The 21,691-nt window shown below is 38.6% G+C and overlaps 1 pseudogene; it reads left to right on the top strand.

Moving 5' to 3' along the window:
• The first annotated feature begins 964 nt into the window (after positions 1-964).
• Positions 965-2,415, top strand: LOC114500584 (annotated as a pseudogene).
• Positions 2,416-21,691: the final 19,276 nt, after the last annotated feature.

Raw genomic sequence — 21,691 nt, 5'->3', positions numbered from 1 at the left:
AATCCGATTCCATTCCTTTCAGATATATGTATATCCAGAAGTAGACAGCTGGGTTATATAGCAGTTTTATTATTACTTTTCTGAGGGACTTCCATACCATAAATTAGTACAGCCATTATGGAAATGAGTATAGAGGTTCAAAATTATTTATTGGGCAATTACTGTGTGTCAGGTTTGAGAATATATCAGTGAGACCAACATCTACCCTGTGACCTTTAGTAACTCATATTCTTATAATCCTGTTTTCCTATTAAGAAAAATTGAGAGAATTGAACTAGATCTCACAGCATGGCTTTATGATTCAGTGGAATTAAGGAAGTTGCCATCCTATTGTACTGGCAACAAGGACATGTTGGCTGCTGGTTTTAAGAAGAATTTGACTGAAGAAAGACTTCAAAGGATGGGAATGATCCTAAATCAGGATTTTCAGCACTTTTATTACTGCATATAATTACAGATGATTTACTACCATATTTTCAATCTGGCCTATTAAAAAGAACCCTCAGCCAATGCTAGTGGCAAATGTTTCTGCAATTTGCTGCTAATGTTTTCAGTCAGAAATAAATGAAATATTACTGCTATTAAAAAATAAATAAATTTCCCTGGAAAACAGGGAAAAGATTCTTTTGTTGGCAAACAGAGGAGCATTTATGTCTCCAAACTAGCTAGTGATACAGCATGGTCCCTGGAATAAACCTTTTAACTTCTTGAGGAGATCAGTGTGCTAAAATGTTAAACTTGAGTTACCAATAAGCAATCTGAATACAGCCCCCACAAATTTGGAAAAACAAGTGAGGCTTTAGGACTTTGATGGCATTTTAAAAGGGAATCCCATAGTGTTTCACCAGTGTTCGATGTTAAGAGGGAAAATATCTCCAAGAATTGCGCTGATAGCTGCCCCCCTTAGAAGCAGCTTTTTGGCTCCTTCTCAAATTTTGTCTGGTTTGGCCTCCTCACCTCCACTCCAGCTTCCACCATGTCCACAAGGGTGACCCAGAAAACCAACAAGGTATCCACCTCTGCCCCCTGGGCCTTCAGCAGTCATTGGAACTTGAGTGGGCCCAGCATCAGCTCTTTGGCTTTTCCCCAGGTGGGCAGCAGCTACTGGGTCAGTCTGGGCACCAAAGCACCAATATGATTCTGGCCAGGGGGTTTTGGCAGAGCAGAGAGCATAAGGACCATTAAAACTGTCCAAGGGACCCAGAGCCTCATGAGCCCCATGAAGGTAGAGGTAGACCCCAATATCCAGGCTGAGTACAACCAGTAAAGGAGCAGATCAAAAGCCTCAAGAACAGGTTTGCTTCCTTCATCAATAAGGTGCAGAGCCTGGAGCAGAATAAAATTCTGGAGACCAGTGGGTTCTCCTGCAGCAGCAGCACATGACTCACAGTAACACAGACAGCATGTTCAAGAACTGCATCAACAACCTTCAGCAGCAGATGGAAACACTGGCCCAGGAGAAACTGAAGGGGTGGAGTGTCAGCAACATGCAGAAGCTGGTGGAGGACTTGAAGAATAAAAGATAGGTCAAGTATACAGAGATGGAGAATGAATTTGTCCTCCTCAAGAAGGCTGTGGATAAAGCTTATATAAGGAAGGTAGAGCTGAAGTCCTGCCTGGGTGAACTGATGGATAAGATCAACTTCTACAGACAGCTATATGAAGAGGGGATTCATGAGCTGCAGTCTCAGATCTCTGACACGTCCGTGGTGCTGTGCATGGACAGCAACTGCCTCCTGGACCTGGAAAGCATCATTGCTGAGGTCAAGGCCCAGTATGAGGAGACAGGCACCCCAGCTGGCTGAGGGTGAGACCACGCACTGGATCAAGTACGAGGAGCTTCAGACATTGGCTGGGAAGTACAGCGATGACCTGTGACACACAAAGATGAAGATATCTGAGATTAATTGGAGCATCAGCTGAATCCAGGCTGAGATCAAGGCCCTCAGAGACCAGAAGGCTTCCCTGGAGGCTGCCATCACTGATGCTGAACAGCATGGGGAGCTGGCTGTCAAAGATGGCTCACTGTGGCTGAGCTGGAAGCCTCTCTGAGAACCACCAAGCAGGACATGGCCCAGCAGCTAAATGAGTACCAGCAGCTCATGAACATCCAGCTGGCTCTGGACGTGGAGATCCCCATCTACCACAAGCTGCTGGGGGGCTAGGATTGCCTGCTGAAGTCTGGGGTGCAGAACATGAGTATCCATACCAAGACCACCAGCGGCTGCTCAGGTGAGCTGAGCCAGGCTTATGGGAACTACAGCCTGGGCTTCCAGACCAGCCTGGGCTCTGTTGGGGGGGCCCTGGCTGCTTCAGCTGCACCAGCACCAGCTCCTCTAAAATGGTGGTTGTGAAGAAGAAGGGGCCCATGATGGGAAGCTGGTGTCCGGGTCACCTGATGTCCTGAGCAAGTGATCGACTACTGCAGCGCCGCCCTGTCCTCCCCACTGGCACAGAGAAGACTGTGCAAGGGAGCAGAGCACACAGGAGACCTGGTCTTCAGCTCACCCTCGAGTGGGGGAGTTTACTACCTGGGGGAGCTTACTGCCTGGGGGAGTTTACCGCCTTTTACTCATACCCCTGACTAAAAAGCCAATCAAGTGCTTTTTCCTAAAATAAAGTCTCAGCTGGCTCTGCCACAAAAAAAATTTAAAAATAAATTTAAAAATTGCACTGATTGATAATATGCAGTTTTTACTTTCTACTACTTTTTCATTTACAAAATTGCTTCTAGCTTGTTAAAATATAAATATGTAAAATGGATGGATAGATGGATAAATGCCTGGATGGATAGATAGAGATGGATAGATGGATAGATAAACAGATAGATATCAAAAACTTAGTTAAAGAGAGTATCATTTTGTATAAGTGGTACTTTAGTATAAAACTAAAAATATCTCTTGGATAATCACTACAGTTCCCCTAAAGCTTAAAAGGAAGTTTGTTCTAGAAACAGTATAACTTAAATCAAATTCAGGAGGAAAAATTTAAAAGAAAAATAAGAAGCAAAGCAAACTTACATAAAATGGCTCTCTAAAGAGACCTGAATTCCAGAATGGTTTGGAAACAACTGTATCCACAATTCTCTACTTCCCTCAATTCCAGTCTTATGTTCTCCTTTCTTCTCCTACTAGCAGCAGATTACCTGGCCTCATTCTTCAGAGTGTAGAAGGAAGTCACTCATAGGAGCTTCTTCAAACTCTCTCCAACGAATTTGAAAAGCTGCATCCATCCCTTCCTCCTCGCCTTCTCGTGCACAAGGTGGAGCTTCCTCCTCCCGCTGAAGGCCAGTCCGCTCTGTGCAGCACGTTACCACCCCGCTTCACTGTAATTCTTTCTACCGCCTACAACTCTCTTGGATCATTCCGATTAGATATCAGATACCTCAGCCTTTCCCATGTTAACAAAGTTTCTCAAATCCTACAATTCCCCCAAACTACCCAATAACCTGACTCTATTTCAACATGAAACATCTCTGAAAGAATATATATGCTGATTCCACATCCTCACCAACTTACACTCCTTCATCTACTTTGAACCTGCAAAGACAGATCTTACCAGAATTACCAACAACTTTTTTGTGGCAGAGCCAGCAGACTTTATTTTAGGAAAAAGCACTTGATTGGCTTTTTAGTCGGGGATATGGGTAAAAGGCGGTAAACTCCCCCAGGCAGTAAACTCCCCCAGGGAGTAAACTCCCCCACCTGAGGGTGAGCTGAAGACCAGGTCTCCTGTGCACTCTGCTCCCTTGCACAGCTCCTCTCTGTGCTGGTGACATTAGGTGACCCGGACACCAGCTTCCCATTGTGGGCCCCTTCTTCAAACCACCATTTTAGAGGAGCTGGTGCTGGTGCAGCTGAAGCAGCCAGGGCCCCCACCAGAGCCCAGGCTGGTCTGGAAGCCCAGGCTGTAGTTCTCATAAGCCTGGCTCAGCTCACATGAGCAGCTGCTGGTGGTCTTGGTATGGATACTCATGTTCTGCATCCCAGACTCCAGTGGGCAATCCTAGCCCCCCAGCAGCTTGTGGTAGGTGGGGATCTCCATGTCCAGAGCCAGCTGGATGTTCATGAGCTGCTGGTACTCATTTAGCTGCTGGGCCATGTCCTGCTTGGTGGTTCTCAGAGAGGCTTCCAGCTCAGCCACAGTGGCCTGAGCATCTTTGACAGCCAGCTCCCCATGCTGTTCAGCATCAGTGATGGCAGCCTCCAGGGAAGCCTTTGGCCTCTGAGGGCCTTGATCTCAGCCTGGATTCTATGTAAAAGGTAACAGGCTCTTGTTAGTGTCTATATTGTATTTTGTCTCTCCTAACAAGTTTACTTAGTTGACCACAGCATGTTGAGAGCTTTGTTTTCTTCACACCCATAATCACATCCTCTCCTGACTTCCTCTTCCTTCTGGCCATGCCTGTCTAGAGACCACCCAGTCAGGCTGTTCTCACCCTAGCCCTGTTTCCACTGCACGCTGTTTGGTGCTCTCTCAGTTAAGCTCCTACTCACCGCAAGTCACTTATGCATCTCATCGCTAATGGCCCATCATTAATAATCAATATATACTTCATATCTTCATATCTCCACTCAAAGGTTCCTGAAGCTTCCCGAACTAATCATATCCCAAACTACAATATTATCTTTTCTTTAAATTCTCTTCTGTTACGTTCTCCACCATAGAAGTCAGTACCATTATCTGTTTGCTCACAACAGAACAACATAGATGTACTCTTGACCTGATATTTTCATCTCCTAAATCCAAACATCTCTCACCAAGTGTTTTGATTCTAACCCAAAAATATATTTAAGATACATCACCTTCTCTCCAACTCTATCCCCACTATCCTAGTTCAAGCACCAGATTCTTTTCAGATCCATCAACTCAGCTCCTTCCAACCAGTCTTATCTCTTCTCCATCTAGTCCACTCTTCTTGCAGCTGCCACATTCATGTTTTTAAAGTGCAAGTATCACAACTAAATGCTTTTGCTTAAAGTGTCTCAATGGCTTCTTTTACTTGTAAGTCTTAAGTGTGTAACCTGAGATAGAAAATCCAGCCCCTACTTCTGCGGCCTCTTTGCATGCCTATCTCCCATCACCCCACTTACTTCAGCCTCAGGGAACCTCTATCAGGTCCCTCCTGCCCATGACCTCTTCATCTGGTGTTGCCTAGAATCCCTTCTTCACCTGTTCACCAGGGGGTCACTTATCCATCATCCTTCAGGCTGCCTCAGCTGAAGGGAACCTAGCCTGACCTTCCACAAGTGTAGTTCCCCGTTATATGTTTTTAGAACAAATCATACTTATTGTTATTTTTTCCAGCAATGAGCCTATTGCCAGGAGCTTAATAGGAAGTCTAAATATATTTACTGAATAAGTGCTATTGAGGGGAGGAAATTTATAATATTCTAAAAGGTCTATATTTAAAGGGTATAAACAATTGAATAAGAAGGGCTGAGACTGCTAATGGAAGTTTATCAATCAATGCTCAGTCAACAGGTGATTTCGTCAACTAGTGCCCTCCATCTCTGACTGAAACCAGGACATTCCAGAAACAATGTAGCCAAGTTTGTTCAATCGTCCCTTACAGCATGTTAAGTAGTCTGGCCATGGAACACTTCTGGAGCAATGCCAGCAACCTGGAGAGAACTGGCCCAACCGAGCCCAGCAACTGAGAGCCTAAGCTTTGAAGTCAGGCACGGTTTGTAATCCTGACCTTTCTGGTTAATAAGTGATAGCCTCTGAAACCCACTGAATCTCCTGCAGGGTACATTTGAAAAAGGAACTAATTATACTGTATGTTGTTTTCTTCGTGAGGGCCCAGTGTGTGTTAAGGAAGAGAAAGCAGAGAGCTCTCATCCTAGGAATACTTTGCAACTCCTGAATAACTGATTTGTTTATGATCCTTGCCAATGTGGTCACTTATATATATATATAGTAATATATATACTTATATGTATTACATACATTTTCCTTCAGTGCAAGATCCAGAGTTATTTTTAAATAAGCAAACATGACTGAAACATGTGATTGTGAAAGATCGAGAATGTAGGTTTTACATGTTGAAGACAAATAAGCCAGCAATAAGAGGAAGATTCAAATTAAGAATGAAATCTCTAGAGGCAACAAAAATAAAATAATCAGTAGGATTTATCTTGGTAAAGCCACAGGAAAAAAATAAAGAGTGATACCAGAGATAGAAAGTATACAGATTTCTAAAATTTAAAAATGTAAACAAATTAAGCAAAGGATCTTTCACTTCACAGATTGGCAACAATGCATTTTAATTCTAAGACCCAGTCCTTGAGATACACATAACAGGCACTCTCATGTGCTACTCATAGGTGAGTCAGGTAGTGTGGGAATCACAGGGGATGAATTATAAGGCATGTCAATAGCTTTAAAAAGATACCATGACAATTTACCCAGCAATGTTCTTTCTAAAAATTTATCCAAAAGGAACACTCATGAAGATTTTTTTAAATGAGCTTCACAATTTTTTTGAATAGTATATAATATCAAAAATACATATAAACATCCCACATATCTAAGTAACTGATTAATGAGTTATCATATCTAGGTATCATGAAATCCTATATAACTTTTAAAAGTAATATTATAAATAATGTTTAATGTAAAAAAAAAAAAGAAAGGCAATCAAAAAAAAAAAATCAATGAAAAATATTTTTATATACTAAGTGAAAATCAGGCTTAAAATACTGGAGACTAAACAATTTACATAAAATATATTTAACATAAATTTATATATAAATATATAAAATATATATAAAAATTATATATAAATATATATTAAAATTAACTTTGGATTGTAGTATAACATGATTTTTTTCTTTCATCATGAATTAAAGATCATGTTTTTAAGCAGTTGAAGAAGTTATAGAAAAAAGAATTTTTGGAATTAAATATTTTCAAACATAACTAATCAAACAGCTATTTTATGAAATACCGAGGTACTATTTTAGGCATTGGAAACAGAGCAGAGAATAGAACACATTTTCTCACTTAGGAGCCTAAATTCTAGTGTAAACTCATTCCACTTAAAATCTTATATAGTCCACCTTCTACTTAAAGTTTCTATTTTCTAAAATCAACCTCAGCTGAATTAATAATGAAACAAGTATTTGGGGATTCTAAGTGGGACAACACAAGTGGGCACAGTGCAGCAGTCCTGTGGCAGAAGCCAGCCTGACTAGCCTCCCCTCCTGCCACAGTGGAGACAGACCCGGGCCTCTGAAGCTGCCTGCACTAAGCCTGCGTGTGGTCCAGATACTCTTGGCCCTACATCTCCACCCACAAACACCATTCCCCAGCCCTGGGCTGAGCCTCACTTGCCAACCTTTGACTTTCCAGCTGGGTTTTCCCATCAACAGTTCAAGAACTGGAGCCAGTTGGGGAAGAAGACGATGCCTAAATTTCTGCCAATCTCCTAACCCATCATATGGCCTGGCCTCTGCCTATTTTAAACAAGGCTGGCCTAGTCATGAGAGTAGTAGACAATTGAACCCAATGGGTATGGCCTGGGTACACCATGGTGCCAAGGACCTGGGGGTTTTGTTAAGCCACCATTAGTGAGCACCTCTCTCCCAGCCTTGGGGGCTTCCCTGGACTCCCCATCCTGCTTAGCATACTTGTGGAGTTCCTTAGATCTCAAATGATTCTTCCTTATGATGCTTGCCAAGCCCTTTTAGTCTCTCTAGCCTGGGAAAAGATGACACACAAACATCCTGCTTTATGTTATTCTGCAGGTGGTGGGAAAGTGAGCTTTCTAAATCCATGAAACCAGGTCCATATCAGTCAGTGGCCATCATGAAACAGATCCATCTAATTGTTTTAACAAGGAGGATTTAGTATACTAACTATAAGATTCCATATCCATTCCCAGAGATGGTGGAACAAAAAGAAGTTGGAATTATTAAAACTTAAAAGCTTGCAGATGAGGTCCTGTGGATCTGGGAGCCAGACCTCTAAGAAGGAAGTACTTCTTGGTGGGTAACGGATCTTTGAAGTAAGCCCAGTGAAGTTGGCTCTGCAAGTAGGTGGAGAAATCACAATTTAAAATTACTGATATCACAAGGATAAGCCACTGCTGCAGGAGTGAATAAACATTGCTAGACTACTTCAAAGGATCAGGAGGCAGACAGGAAGGTGCAAGATTTCTCTAGGCTTTCCAGTCTCCCTGTGCTGCCTCCTCATTGCAGAGCCCACCAGGGAAAAGCTGGAAAAGCAGGAACGTGGATCAGAAAACCCATCCCAGAATCTCAAATAAGAGTATAAATGAATGAGTTGGAATTTTTTTTAAATACCCTATTATTGACACAGAGTCAAAGTAGCCCTTGGCCTCTTCTGTAATTGCTGTCAGCAGAACGTGCCTGGAAAGCCAGCATTTGTTGTTTGTTTGCCCTCACTCAAAAATATATTTATTGATTTGAGGGAAAGGAAAAAAGAGAAAAAGAGAAACATCGATTGGTTGCCTCCCATACTTGCCCCAACCAGGGCTCGAACCCTCAACCTAGGTATGTGCTCTAACTGGGAATCGAAACCCACAATCTTTTGGTGTACAGGACGACGCTCCGACCAAGTGAGCAATCCAGCCAGGGTGAAAGTCAGCATCTGTGATCATGGCCTTTGCAGCACTCTGTCCCCTGCAAGGTTGTCAATCCTGCTTATTTCCAAGCTGTCCTCCAGGAATCTATCCCTTCTTCTCTGCACAGAGTCAACAGGATACCTGAATGTTCAAAACTGTCCCTGGACAGCTATATCTGGAAGTCAGCCAATGAGATGAGACTATAAGGTTCCCAAAATCCTGTTCTGGAGTCCATCCCAATCTTCAAGTGCCACAGAGAGACAAAGACCTGATGACCTGAGTCAACACTAATCTGGAAAGAGAAGACGTCACTGTAAACCCCTCTGTGCACCCTTTGCAAAGTGATTTCTACTGCCAGGCCCACTGGTATTCTTCCTCAGCCTTTGAGGTCTCTTACAGCCTTTCCTTGCTTATCTCCAGAAGAGGATTTGCTTGGGGAGGGTGTCTCTGTGGGGTTGTTTCGTCCTTTTCACAGAGGAAAAAGAATTGGAGGCAGAGGATGCTCTAAGCTGTGACTGATGGTGGCAGAAGACATGAAACTAAAACATGACAAAAATTGCTCAGAATCCTAATGTTCCAATGAATCAGTTTTCTGTCTACCATGGCTTCATGGTAAAAGTTGAGAAGGTGTAGCCTTCTGCTACGGCAAACAAACCAGAGGACATTGTTAATAATGAGACCGCAGCCTAGAGAGTCAACTGTCTTCTCCTTACAACCACAGGCAGTCTTCATTATGAGCATTTCATAGTTCTGTGCTGATGCTGGCAGGTGGATGTACCTTCAATTCTTATGTCTCCCTTATCAGGGGAAACCAAGTGGCATCCAAGGAGGGATGGATGCTGTTTTACCAGCTGATTTAGGAATCATCCAAGTGCCTGTGACACCTCCACTAAGTTCTGATACCTGTGAAGCTCTCAGAATGCCCTTAAGCCCCAGGCTCCCCAAATTATTGTCTATGTTTATTCCACTTCAACTACAGATGGAAGAGAGGGGCTATGTATTTTAAAATCATTTTCCCTTCCCCTGGACAATGTTTTGTTTTTTTTACCCTCTTAGTTATTTTGTTTCAGCAAAAGCCCAGAAACAGAACTATTTTCTTCCTTTCTAAACATGCACTGGCCCACATGCATTGCAAGTACTATTAAAAATAACAACACTGACCAGGGTGACTATTGATGGTGACCGTATTTGTTTGGATAAGTTAGAATATCTACTGCAAATTTTTTGCTACCTTCCTTTGCATACATTTAGGAGTGAAAAATATGTTATGTTGTTAAATGCAATAATATAGATAATCCAGTATGAAAATGTCCAATTACTGATTTTTCTAGTTTATCAACAAAGTCTGTTTATAAAAGGCTTAGTTTTTAGACTTCACTGCATTGAATTACTGTGTTCTATTTTTTACATGATGGATTAGGGTGCTTAACTTTACTATTCCCCAAACTCCATTACAGAGCAATTTAAAAAAAATACTTGCACAGAAAAAATTACTTATCCATCATGCCTTGGAGCAGCATGGTTCTTTTCCCACAGAAACAGTGTTTCCCTCATGTGGGCAGTATCTCCCCCACTGGTGCCATGGCCAGGCGTTCTTACAGCCCCCAAATATACATGCACGTGCATGCACCACACACTGTCTCTAACACAGACATTTACTCACACATGCACACTAACAAGTTTTTTCTCATACTGTAAATTTCTTACTGGATTAAATTGGAGCAAAGGAGAAGAACATGAAGAGGAGAGCTGCAAGAGAAGGCACTGTGTCACACCCACCTAAAATCTGAGCGGTGAAGCTCGGGATCATTGAGACAAAGTTTTAATATTTATAGCATCAGTTCCATTGAGCCTCCTACTTCTTTTCAGAAGGTGTCTATTTCTTGACTTAAAGTCACAGAATTTTATATGCTGAGCCTTTAAAGATATGTTTTTTCTTACTACTGTTCCAGCTACCTTATAATTAGTGACAATTCCTCGCAGATTCTAGCATCAGGCTGTCGGTCTTTGTTCCCCCGTGTTGCTGTGAGTTATTGCCTTTTGCTGTTACTTCAGGCATATTTTAATAAGAATTGCAGGATAGTCATATCAGTGGCTCCTATCAAATTCTATTTTGGCCTAACAATTTAATGAAAAACCAATTCAATCAAGAGAGCATTGGCGCCTTTTAAACTCAGGTAAAAACATAATTATAAGTATCAAAAATAAAAAAGAAAAAGAAGGTAAAACAAAAAGCTACTGAAAGGATTTGAATAAATGAAGAGAAAAAAATGCCCCTTGATGACAAAAGTTTATAATATTATAATACATAATAAAAAGTAGTCTATTTTTTCCAAATAATTGATAAATTTAATGTTTACAACCAAATATTCACCAAGTTTATACTTTTGAACTTGACACAAAGAATGTAAAGTCATCTGGATATGTGATTGAAATGAAATGTTTAAAGAAAAGAAAAATAGGTGAAACACACTAAGAATATTAAGTTACATGGTTATAAAATTCTTACAGTAATAAAGCTACAATAAAAGTCAGGAAATGTTATAAAATAGATTTCAGAAAGAATTTATCATTTAATAAAGGTAAATACAAACTAAATAGGGAGAAGGTTAGATTATTTTAAAAATTGCATAGGATTACCAGCTGTCATAGGAAATTAAACAACACTCTATTTCTTCATTAAGCCATACAATAAGAAAAACTTAAGATGAATTAATGGTTTAATAATTTACTCAAACAATAAGAATAAATGTGCCAACATTAAATACTGGTAAATATTTATATGATTTTCAATGGGGAAGGTCTTTCTAAATATATAAACAAAAACAAATGCAATGAAATATTTGATATATAAAAATAATATTGCTATGCAGCATGAAATACCACAAATACATGAAGGATAAGCAAAAACTGAAGGAGTTTTTTGTTAACCATGACAGATAAACACAAACTTTTTCTGTAAAGTATCATATAAAAATAATTAAAAACTGTGGAGGACGAAAGTAATTTTATCTGTACTCCCTAGATTGTTGGCTTAGACACTGCCCCCCCACCCCATCCTCCTACACCTGGTAATAAAAGACAGATTAATTTTTTTTAAACAAACAGTTATTAACATGTAGACTTCCTGTATACATGGAAGATACCCAGGAAAACTAAGTAACTCTCTGAAATGTCTAAAGCTACCATCTTAAATAGCATCTCCAGCTAAAGACAAAAGAAGGTATCTGGGTCTGAGGAAACCACCTGAGGGAGGTGATGATGCAATACACAGTGAACAAGGGTAAAACTGTTATCAAATTTAAGTCCTTCTTTATTGATGAGACTTACTAAAGATTTAGCAATTCCTTTCTTCCTGGTAGAGAGAGAGGCAAAAGAGAGAGACCCTTATAACTGGAGATTTCCCTTATAAATGTAAATGTGTCTTACAAAAGACTAACTTCTACTTGGTGTTCAGATCTTCTGTCTCATGTCTGCATTTCTTTAAAACACAATTAACCTCAAATAATTCTTATGCCAGAGCCTCATTTTGGGGTGGCAAATTCTGGTCCCTTCCAACATTTAAATTCCTCTTCTATGAGAATAACACTCCATAGAAGAAAAAAAGTAAAAAACATGGAAGAAAAAAAAATCACTCTCTATTTAAAAAGTTTTAAAAAATCATATGAAAAGTATTCAAAACCATTTATGAGAAAAGCACTGAAAACTATAAAATACAATCATTTTTAATAAGATAAAAATAAAAGTCATGCTAATCATTTCAGAATGATTATAAAAGCATATACTCCTTTATCCTCCTATATGTTATAAACTGACTAAATATACCTAAAGGTGAAAACATACATTAAAAAATTTAAACCAGACATGCTTTTTGGATCAGCATTTCATCTTTTCATAATGTATTGCAAGGCATTGTGATAAAAAATTTATAAATAAGGTTATTCATCATTATAATACTATAAAATGAAAAATATGAAATTTGAAAGTCAAATAGTAAAAGTGTTTATTTTTTACTTTTTTATTTTTATTTTCTAATGTATTTCATTGATTATGCTATTACAGTGGTCCCAATTTTTCCCCCTTTACACCACTCTACCCAGTACCCCCAATTCCCTCCAGAAATCCCCCTCTTAGTTCATGTCTTATGGGTTATGCATGTAAGGTCTTTGGCTACTCATTTTTAGTTGTTTTTCTGGGGGTTTATTCTGTTCTTTCATTTGGTCCGTATTTTTTTGTCTCCTCATTTTGGCAGCCTCTCTGTGTTTGTTTCTATGTATTAGGTAGAGGGTCTTTGACTCCCTGACTGAGTACCATGACCTAATACAGAAAAGTTCACTGTAAGTTGGATGTGGTGGAGCCTTAGGTAATTACCAGGTGGGGCAACCCATATGAATCAGGTTGATGGAGTCTCAGATACGGTGCCACTCTGTGGCTCCAAGTCAAGGAGGGCCCAGAAAAGAGACAATGGCCATTCCCAGCCTCTGGAGTTTTGTCCAGGAGGAAGCTGTCCCCCAGCACTCACCCTGATGCCAGATACTTCATTTTCTCCCCATATGTCACTGGTGCCCTCCAAGCTGCTGCTCCAGTGGTGGAGCCCAGAGGGAGTGAGTCTGCATAAGTCCTAAATCTGTTACAAACCCTTTAAGAGAAGACACCTGAGAATCCTGTAGTTCCTGCTGCTTCCCCAACCCCACAGGTTTTTACAGCCAGAAATTATGGAAATTTATCTTCCTGGCACTAGAACCCTGGCCCAGGTGGTCTGGTGAGGGCCTGGGATCCATTGTTTATGAGATATCTCTCCCAATCTTTATCCACCACATGTGTGTGGGGGACCACCTGTTCCATGTCTCTGCTTCTCTGTGTGTCTGCCCCTCCTACCTGTCTGAATGAATGTGATTTCTTAAATTCCTTGGTTGTCAGAGTTCCATACAGTTTGATTTTCTGGTGATTCAGGGTAACAGTTTTAGTAGTTTAGTTGTAACTTCTGCTGTGGTACAAGGAGGTGAGCCATGTTTACCTATGCCTCCATCTTGACCAGTAGACCCCAATAGTAAAAATGTTTTAATAATAGGCACATTTAACCTGTGGCTCTAAAACTATTATGGCTAAAAGCTACCAGGGAAGTGTGTTAAAGTGCAGACTTTAACCACATTATCATTCCTTCTGCACTCGATGTTCAATTCATCCACAACCATAATCATCATTTTTAGCAAAAGCCATCACTTTACTAAAAATATGTAAATCTGTGTAGTCCTCATTCTACATTTTAAGAATCACTGATTTATTTAAGTAATGGTTCTCAATTATTCAGTTGGTGTTACAAGTAAATGCTTTTTTGACCTGAAATGATGATCATGAGACTTTCAGCTCTTAGCAAGACAGTGGACTGAGCTGATATGAGGTCTTTCTTAGCTCAAGTAGCTAAAAATGTTAGATAAACTATAGCACACAAAAACATCACATTTATAAGCAGCTTCAAATTTAAAGAGGAAAATATGTAAGGACTAGAGAAATACCAGAGTTTAAAGCTGAATACAGCAAGCACAGAGCAGATGATATCCTGCCTGGGGGAATCTCACTCAGGTAGACCTGGGGTGTGAAGGATTGAAGCTTCAACACCCACACAGAGGGCACAGAGGAGATTTGGCCCTGGGCCTCTTGAGACAGGGCATTAGCACTGATATTCTACATTAGGCTCAGACTCTCAAAGGCATGCACCCTATAGGTAGAGGGAACTAAAAAATTTTCACCCACAATCCAGAAAAGTAGCAATGAAACTGACTCTTAGGTTGCTTCCAAACCTTGACTATGGCAATGAACAAAAGGGGTACATATTCTTCTAAATTAGTGTTTTGAGTTTCTTTATAAATTACATAATGGAATACTACTCAGCTATAAAAGAAAAGGAAAATCTCACCCTTTGCAACAACACGGATGGGCATAGAGAGCATTGTGCTAAGTAAAATAAGCCAGTCAGAGAAGATTAAGTATTACATGATTTCACTCATATGTGTAATCTAATGAACAAAATGAACTAACAAAGAAAATAGAGACAGATTTATAGATAGATAGCTGTAAGGGTAGGGGTGCAGAGCCTGGATGGGGGTGTAGAGGGATTCGGCAATAAAGGAAAACAGAAAAGCCCTGACCCATTGGTTCAGTTGGTTAGGCATCATTCCACAAAATGAAAGGTCGCCAGTTCTGTTGGGGTGGCTGGTGATGCAGCCTGTGAAAGAATTCACAAAGAGAAGAAAATGCAGAAGCAGTTTTATTCACTTTCTAAGGGTGGAAATGGGCTTAAGTGTGGAGAGATACACCAGAAGCAAAACATAGGGACTTTGAGTTGTTATTGAATTATAATTGGATTATAAAAGGTTGGGGGCGTTGCTGTTGTGTGGCCCCTGGGCTATTGGGGGCGTTGCAACACAGGAGGTTTCTGGTTGGTTTTGCATAAGCCAAAGTTGAAGTTTGCCCAGTGTCATACTTTGCTTTGGCTATGAGGCACAGTTAGTCACACTCTACTACTCTTGTTTTTCCTGTAGTTTTCTGGTCCTGGGGACATAAGCTCAAAAGAGTAAAACAGCAGTCATGTTTAACATGATCATGGGCCTGCTCAGCAAATGGCATCACAATCACAAAAGATGCTGCCTTCATCTTTCCAGGTTCATTCCTGGTCAGGGCACATGCCTGGGCTGTAGTCAGGGAGTGCACAAGAGGCAGCCATTCAATGTTTCTCTACCACATTAGTGTTTTATCCTTCTCTTTTGCCCTCCCTTCCCCTCTCTCTAAAACTAAATAAATAAAATCTTTTAAAAGAGACAGAGGGGAGACCTCATGGATATGTGCAACAGTGTGGTGAGTACCTGGGGGAGGGGGTTCGGGGAGGTGGAAGAGGGTATAGGAGGGATAAAGGTGATGGACAGAGACTTCACTTGGGGTCCTGAATGCACAACAGAGTGTACAGATGATGTTTGTAAAACTGTGCACCAGAAACCTGTGGAAATGTGTTAACCAGTGTTGCCCTAATAAATTCAATAAAAAGTAAACAACTGCCTCAGCTGAGAACTTTGGCAGAGAAGGATGGTGGAGTATCTCCCATGAGAAATCAGAACTCCAAGCTTAAGGCAAGTATGAGCTCAGGCTTGGAAGTTATACTGTGTAAATGGCACATATTCTATGACAGGAAATTAACATCAAACAGTGGCCTGGAGATCAGCAAAGTGACTTAAGCAGAAACAAATGCAAAACTGTTCTGGAGAGATACTTTTAAAATCCTGGGTGCAAAATACATCTACAAAGAGAAAAAACACACAAATGAACAAAAATATATATATGTATTTATATGTATATATATATATATATATATATATACACACACACACACACATGCTAAATTTACAATAAAAAACACAGACCACACAAAGAAATAGTCCACTATGAAAATTCATTGTGACACCACTACAAAAGAGAATTAGTGTATATAGAATGAAAAATATGCAAATCTAGTCTACAACATAATATATTTCAATAATTTAATGAATTAAAAAATATGAATCACCATAAATAGATCATTATGAAACAAAAACAAAAAAAGTTTACAAATAGATGACTTTCCTGAAATAAAAAATATCATCGTTAATCTTAAATGCCTAGTGCAGGTGTGTCAACCTCATTTTCTCCAGGGTCCACATCAGACTCATGGTTGCTTTCAAAGGGCCGAATATAATTTCAACGCCTTAACAGTTAAGGAGTATTACATTTATGCAGTCCTAAAATTATTTCAGCCCTTTGAAGCCAACCACGAGGCTGATGTGGCCCCCGGTGAAAATGAGTTTGACACCCCTAGTCTAGTGGATAGTTTACAACTTATACTGGATACAAGCTGGGTGTCTGGTATAACACTATAGGTGTTATGGAAAATAAAGCTAAAAAAATTATCAGGAAGCAGTGTAAAAAGATGAGATCAAAAGTATAAAATTTTCCAGATATATAAATAGTAAAAAGTAAACATATATGTAAAATACATTTGGCAGTATTTTCAGAAGACAACATAAAAAGTGAAAAAAGCAATATTTTAAAAGATAATGTCAAATGTCTCTGGAACTTATGAAAGGCCCCAATCATTAAAGCACTCTGAATCCTGAAAAAGTTAATAAAGGTAACCCACATCTAGTTAAGTCACACCAAAAATTTCTGAATAGCAAAACCAAAGACAACATCTGAAAAATGGAAAAAGTCAGATGTCTCAGAGAAATAATTAGGCTGAGTCATACTTGTTTTACACATCAATAGAAGAAAAAGGAATGTGAAATAACATCTTTAAAGTGCTAAGAAAAAATTAACTATCAACCTGGGCAGTTTGAAGGAACTTAAAGGAAAAGTAAAAATGTCATTTTCAAACCAGTTCTGAATTTGCCACTGAGGATGAAAGAAGTATTAATTCAAAAATATTTCAATAAGGAAAAGATAGGACTCAGAAACTAAATATGAGACAGAAGAAGAAAGGTGACCAAAGCCATCTTTGTTTAACCTAAATAAGTATTAACTAAAACAATATTTATTAAATTGGAGAAGGTAAGCATACAAGATATTGTTATGTTACAAAAATATTAGACACCAACCATGGACTATTGGAGAGGACAATGAGAATCAAACCTTCTGCATTCTTTGTGTTATGCAAAAAGAAAGTATTGATTAACTTTGAAATCAGTTGAATCAAAATGGGCATATTAAAATAGAAGTGTAATGTGTAACTTTTATATTAGCAGAGGGTAAAAGGATTACAAAGAGAGTTTAAGTAGTAAAAAAAACACATGGATGGGAAGGGTAGGCAGTGTTGTAGAAATATAAAACCACTGGTGGAAGAGTTTCACGCCAACGTAGGAAAACTCCTACCTCTGTTGACTGAAGAAAAGGAGCAGGTTCTGAAGTTCGGGAGAGTTTAAGTCTACATGAAGCATGCTCTGTCCCAAAATTATGAAGCAAATGTAACAAAAGGTTAGCATTTGTTAACTTTGGGTTAACATAAGTAAATGGGATGCTGTTATTTTATTTTCTGTACTATTTTATTTATTTACTATTTTATTTAAAAATAGCAGCAAAGAGAAGATACTTCTAAAATACTGTTAATTTCAGAAAACATTATATTTAAAGCACTATGATCCCATCATTGAATGATGCATTTATATTTATGCATATTTATGTATATGCATTCTATTCATCACTCTGTAGCTGTTATTAAAGATATTTGTATCTTAATGAAAAGATAAAGAAACAATGGCTTTTGCCTCCCTGAAAAACAAAACCAGGTGATTTCCCACAGTTTTCTGAACAGGATCTACTGTTACTATTCATGAAGTCACACACAAAAAAACTCAACACAATGAAATGCTTTGAATACAGAAATAACCTCCCTACAGTAAAAAGTTTTGCATGGTTGTCCAAGGCCTTGAACAAGCAACCTAATAACAGGTCTATGTTATTTTTTCTTTTTTAAAAAAATGCCATTCATTGATTTTGCCATCTGCTCAAGGCCATAAACTTCGTTGTGGAATTGAGATTATTTACAATATCACCAAATTCAACTGCCTTTCTTTCCATTATATCCAATGTTCATAGAGAAAAACTGTTTAGATATTATCAAAGGCAAAAATTAGATAAGCAAAGCTATCAGCTTTATTCAGGCTATTGCAACAGAGAGAATCTGAAGTCCAGAGATTAGATTAACTGTCAGGATGGCTTTTGTCTTCTATTTTTACAGGGAGGAATACACAGGGCCCAGCAGAAGTAACCTGCTTGAGTGTGGTTGGTAGGATATGTGAATGTGTCACATGAGATGAAGAGCATTTGAACTATTCACCTAAAATGTCATATGGTGTGCTTGAGTGTTAATATTGTTATGTTACAGAATTACATGCTTATGACTTTGCAATAAAAAAAAGGGGGCATTAGTTTTGCCAGACCCTGTATAAGTGATTCACAGTTAAGACTGTTTTGCAATCAGGGAAAGTTTCAGTCAGTTAGCTGAACAAAAAATTGTTTACTCCTATGCCTAAGTAGTTTTAGGGAAAATCAGTTCCAATCTTAGCTCTTCACTCCTAGGACAAAGAATGGGAAATTGAGTAGGGACAAAACTGGAAGAGACTTTGAGCTTTCCAGCAAGTGCAGCTAAAAAGAAAATATGAAGATGGAAATCCACTCACAAATCAACTTGTACGGTAGCAAAAAGAACTATAGTGTCAACAGCTAACCATGTGAACTTGGATCCAGATTGCTTGGGTTAAATTCTCAATTCTGCTAACTTGTTATATGACCTTGAGTGAGTTACTTACCTCCCACAATATTGCCCACCTTTAGAAGCAGAGTAGTCATGGTACTTATTTCTTCTCTTAAAAATTAAATGATCAAAGTAAAGCACAGAATAAGAATTCAGTAAATGTTGAAAATAAGTTTAATTCCACAAATTTTTATCTCACAATGAAAGACTAATGACTGAATACCCAAAGTATTTGTTAAATGAATTTCAAAGAGTTTTGGACATCAGTACATACGACCTTTAAACATTTCTGCTTGTGCATCAACAACTGGAATTCAATATGTGTTTATATTTCTCCTGCAAGCATCTGCTTTTAACATATAATAGCTTATTTGAAGTCTTGTAAGATGTACAGATATTGGACCCTCACTAAATCATGTTTGTTTTATTTCCATATGTGGGACAATGTTTTAATTTTCTGCCAGCATCAACATTCTATTATATTCTAAAATGACAACTACTTACACATGTAAACCAAACCACTGCTGTCTGCCTGCCAGCCCTGTCAGAAAGAGAGAGAGCATAATTTTTCATCAAAAATATCATCCAGAGAATTGAGTGACAGACCTCCAGCAAACTCATCCCCAAGTCCCAGCTTGGCTCTGCTCAAATTAGATTTTAGGTTGAGGTTGATTGAGAACATTTTCCCAGGGGCATCTTAAAAACTGTCAGATTCCAGAGCTTTTCAGCTGGTGAAGTATAAGCTGACACTGTTATATTATAATTGGATTTTCTGCTTGAAGGTTAAACAATTCATTTATTCTTAACAATTTAATGTCATTAAATTTGCTAATTTATTTTTTTTATTTTTAATGTTTTCTTTTTCTTACTTAAGTAATAGATGCTCACTCTAGAACAAACTGAAAATACACAAATGTATCCATATTCCAACTGCCCAGACATGGCTAATAGTAACATTCTGAAATTCTTCCCAACTTTTCATATACATGCAATGAAATTTATTTTTGTCTGTTTGCCAATCGTCACATCAAGAAAAAGCTGCTTTATGGATTGTCATTCAATTTGAAGGATGTTAGAGATGATTAGACTTAATATGGAGATGAGATACTACAGATACAAACTTTACTTTGAAGTTGCTTCAGAACTACCTTGAAGATGTGGTAAAGTATTTTTAAAGCCTGTGAAACAAAAGCACATCAAGTAGCATATGAAGTTATAGCATAGACAGCTAACTCATGCCATGTATATTAAGATACGGTAAACAGAGGAAACGGTATTGCTTTGCATTTGAGCTCCAAGCAAAACAAAACAAAACAAACAAAAACAAATAAAAAAAACAGAAGGTAGGCACTTGATTTAGAATTCAACTATTCTTCACAAATATACCCTATATACCTGTCCCAGTAAATTATAGCAGGGACTTTAACTATATTTGATAATGACTTGGAGTATTTCCTAGAAAGCCTAGTAATACATGTATGTGTATTTAAATTTATTTATTATAAAAATGTTTTATAAACAAAAAATATAAGTAATGTTCCTAGGAAAGTTATTACATTAGTTAGCATTAGTTGTAGCTGCATGCTAGGGAAAATCAAATTAACATCAGTAAAGTTCACAAGATTATATTCTTTCAATGTCAAGGTCAATAGTCCAGTGCTACTGGTATATAGTGGCTGCAGTAGCTCCAACCATCACATAAACATTCCTTACTGATAGGAAGGGAAAGAAAAGGCAACTCAAAGAAGTTGCACACTATTACTTCTATCTTTCACTATCAATAAATGTTGAAAACAAGTCTAAATAACATGGCATTTATTCTGCTATCTCTTACTGAGCTAAAAGAGATGACTAGATATTGCAAAACAGTAAAAATCTGCTACAGTCCACTTGGATTCTCCTATTTCTTATCCTGTGTTGTTTTGGTTGAGTAATGTAAAGAAAACTCAGTCTCATATGTATGTGTGGTTGGAAAACAAAATGATTTTGGTAGCCTTTTCAGATAACTGTGAGTATTCTTTGACACTTAACAAGTCATAGTTTCTTAAAGGGTAGTTGCAATGTGGAATCCGAAGTCATGTCACTATACATTTTGTACACCACACACTTTTGAGACAACAATAGAGTGCAAAAGGCAAATAATGTCTGCTTATTATTATAAAAACAAGTTTTACTTTGCAAATCCCCCAAAAAGGTCTCAGGAATCCACTAGCATGCTCAGAACTACTCATGTAGAGACAGTCTTAATTGTCTTTATCTCAAGTCTGAATTGTAATCAGTCTGTATCACTCAAAGACTTTATCAGTTTAATTTCTTATGGTTTATAATATGCAATGAAATTTTTCAATTGTCTGGAATACCTTAGCTCTATCTCATATCTATCTGTAAAACTCAGTTCCCTACTGTGCTCTGATCTTTTCTGCAACATAGTGCCCTATATCGCCAGTACTGACCAGGATCTACCATTGTTTTACAATCTTTTTTTCTATAGACCGAAGTTTAATAAGCACATAGCATATGTGTCACAAACTGCTACAGTTGAAATTTCAGAAAATATTTTGCCTCAGAAAAGCATGTATTACCCTGTTTTCCAGCCTCAATATAATTTACCTTGCCACCATTTCTTAATCGCTAAGGAAAAGCCAGATTTTCAGGCCCTGCCCTCTCCAGGACCAATCAAAATGGGATAAATTATGCAGTCAGGTAGGAGAGCCCTGAAGTCCCTCATGCTGGCCATTAAAAGCTTCAGCCCAGAAATGACACTTATTGGCCAGAATAGATCACGTGGCCCCACTAACAAGTAGAAGTTTCAAAAGTATAATCAT

This window comes from Phyllostomus discolor, chromosome 6, assembly GCF_004126475.2.
Source record: "Phyllostomus discolor isolate MPI-MPIP mPhyDis1 chromosome 6, mPhyDis1.pri.v3, whole genome shotgun sequence".
In the NCBI taxonomy this organism is placed as follows: domain Eukaryota; kingdom Metazoa; phylum Chordata; class Mammalia; order Chiroptera; family Phyllostomidae; genus Phyllostomus; species Phyllostomus discolor.
This window is presented reverse-complemented; position numbering and strand designations above follow the sequence as displayed.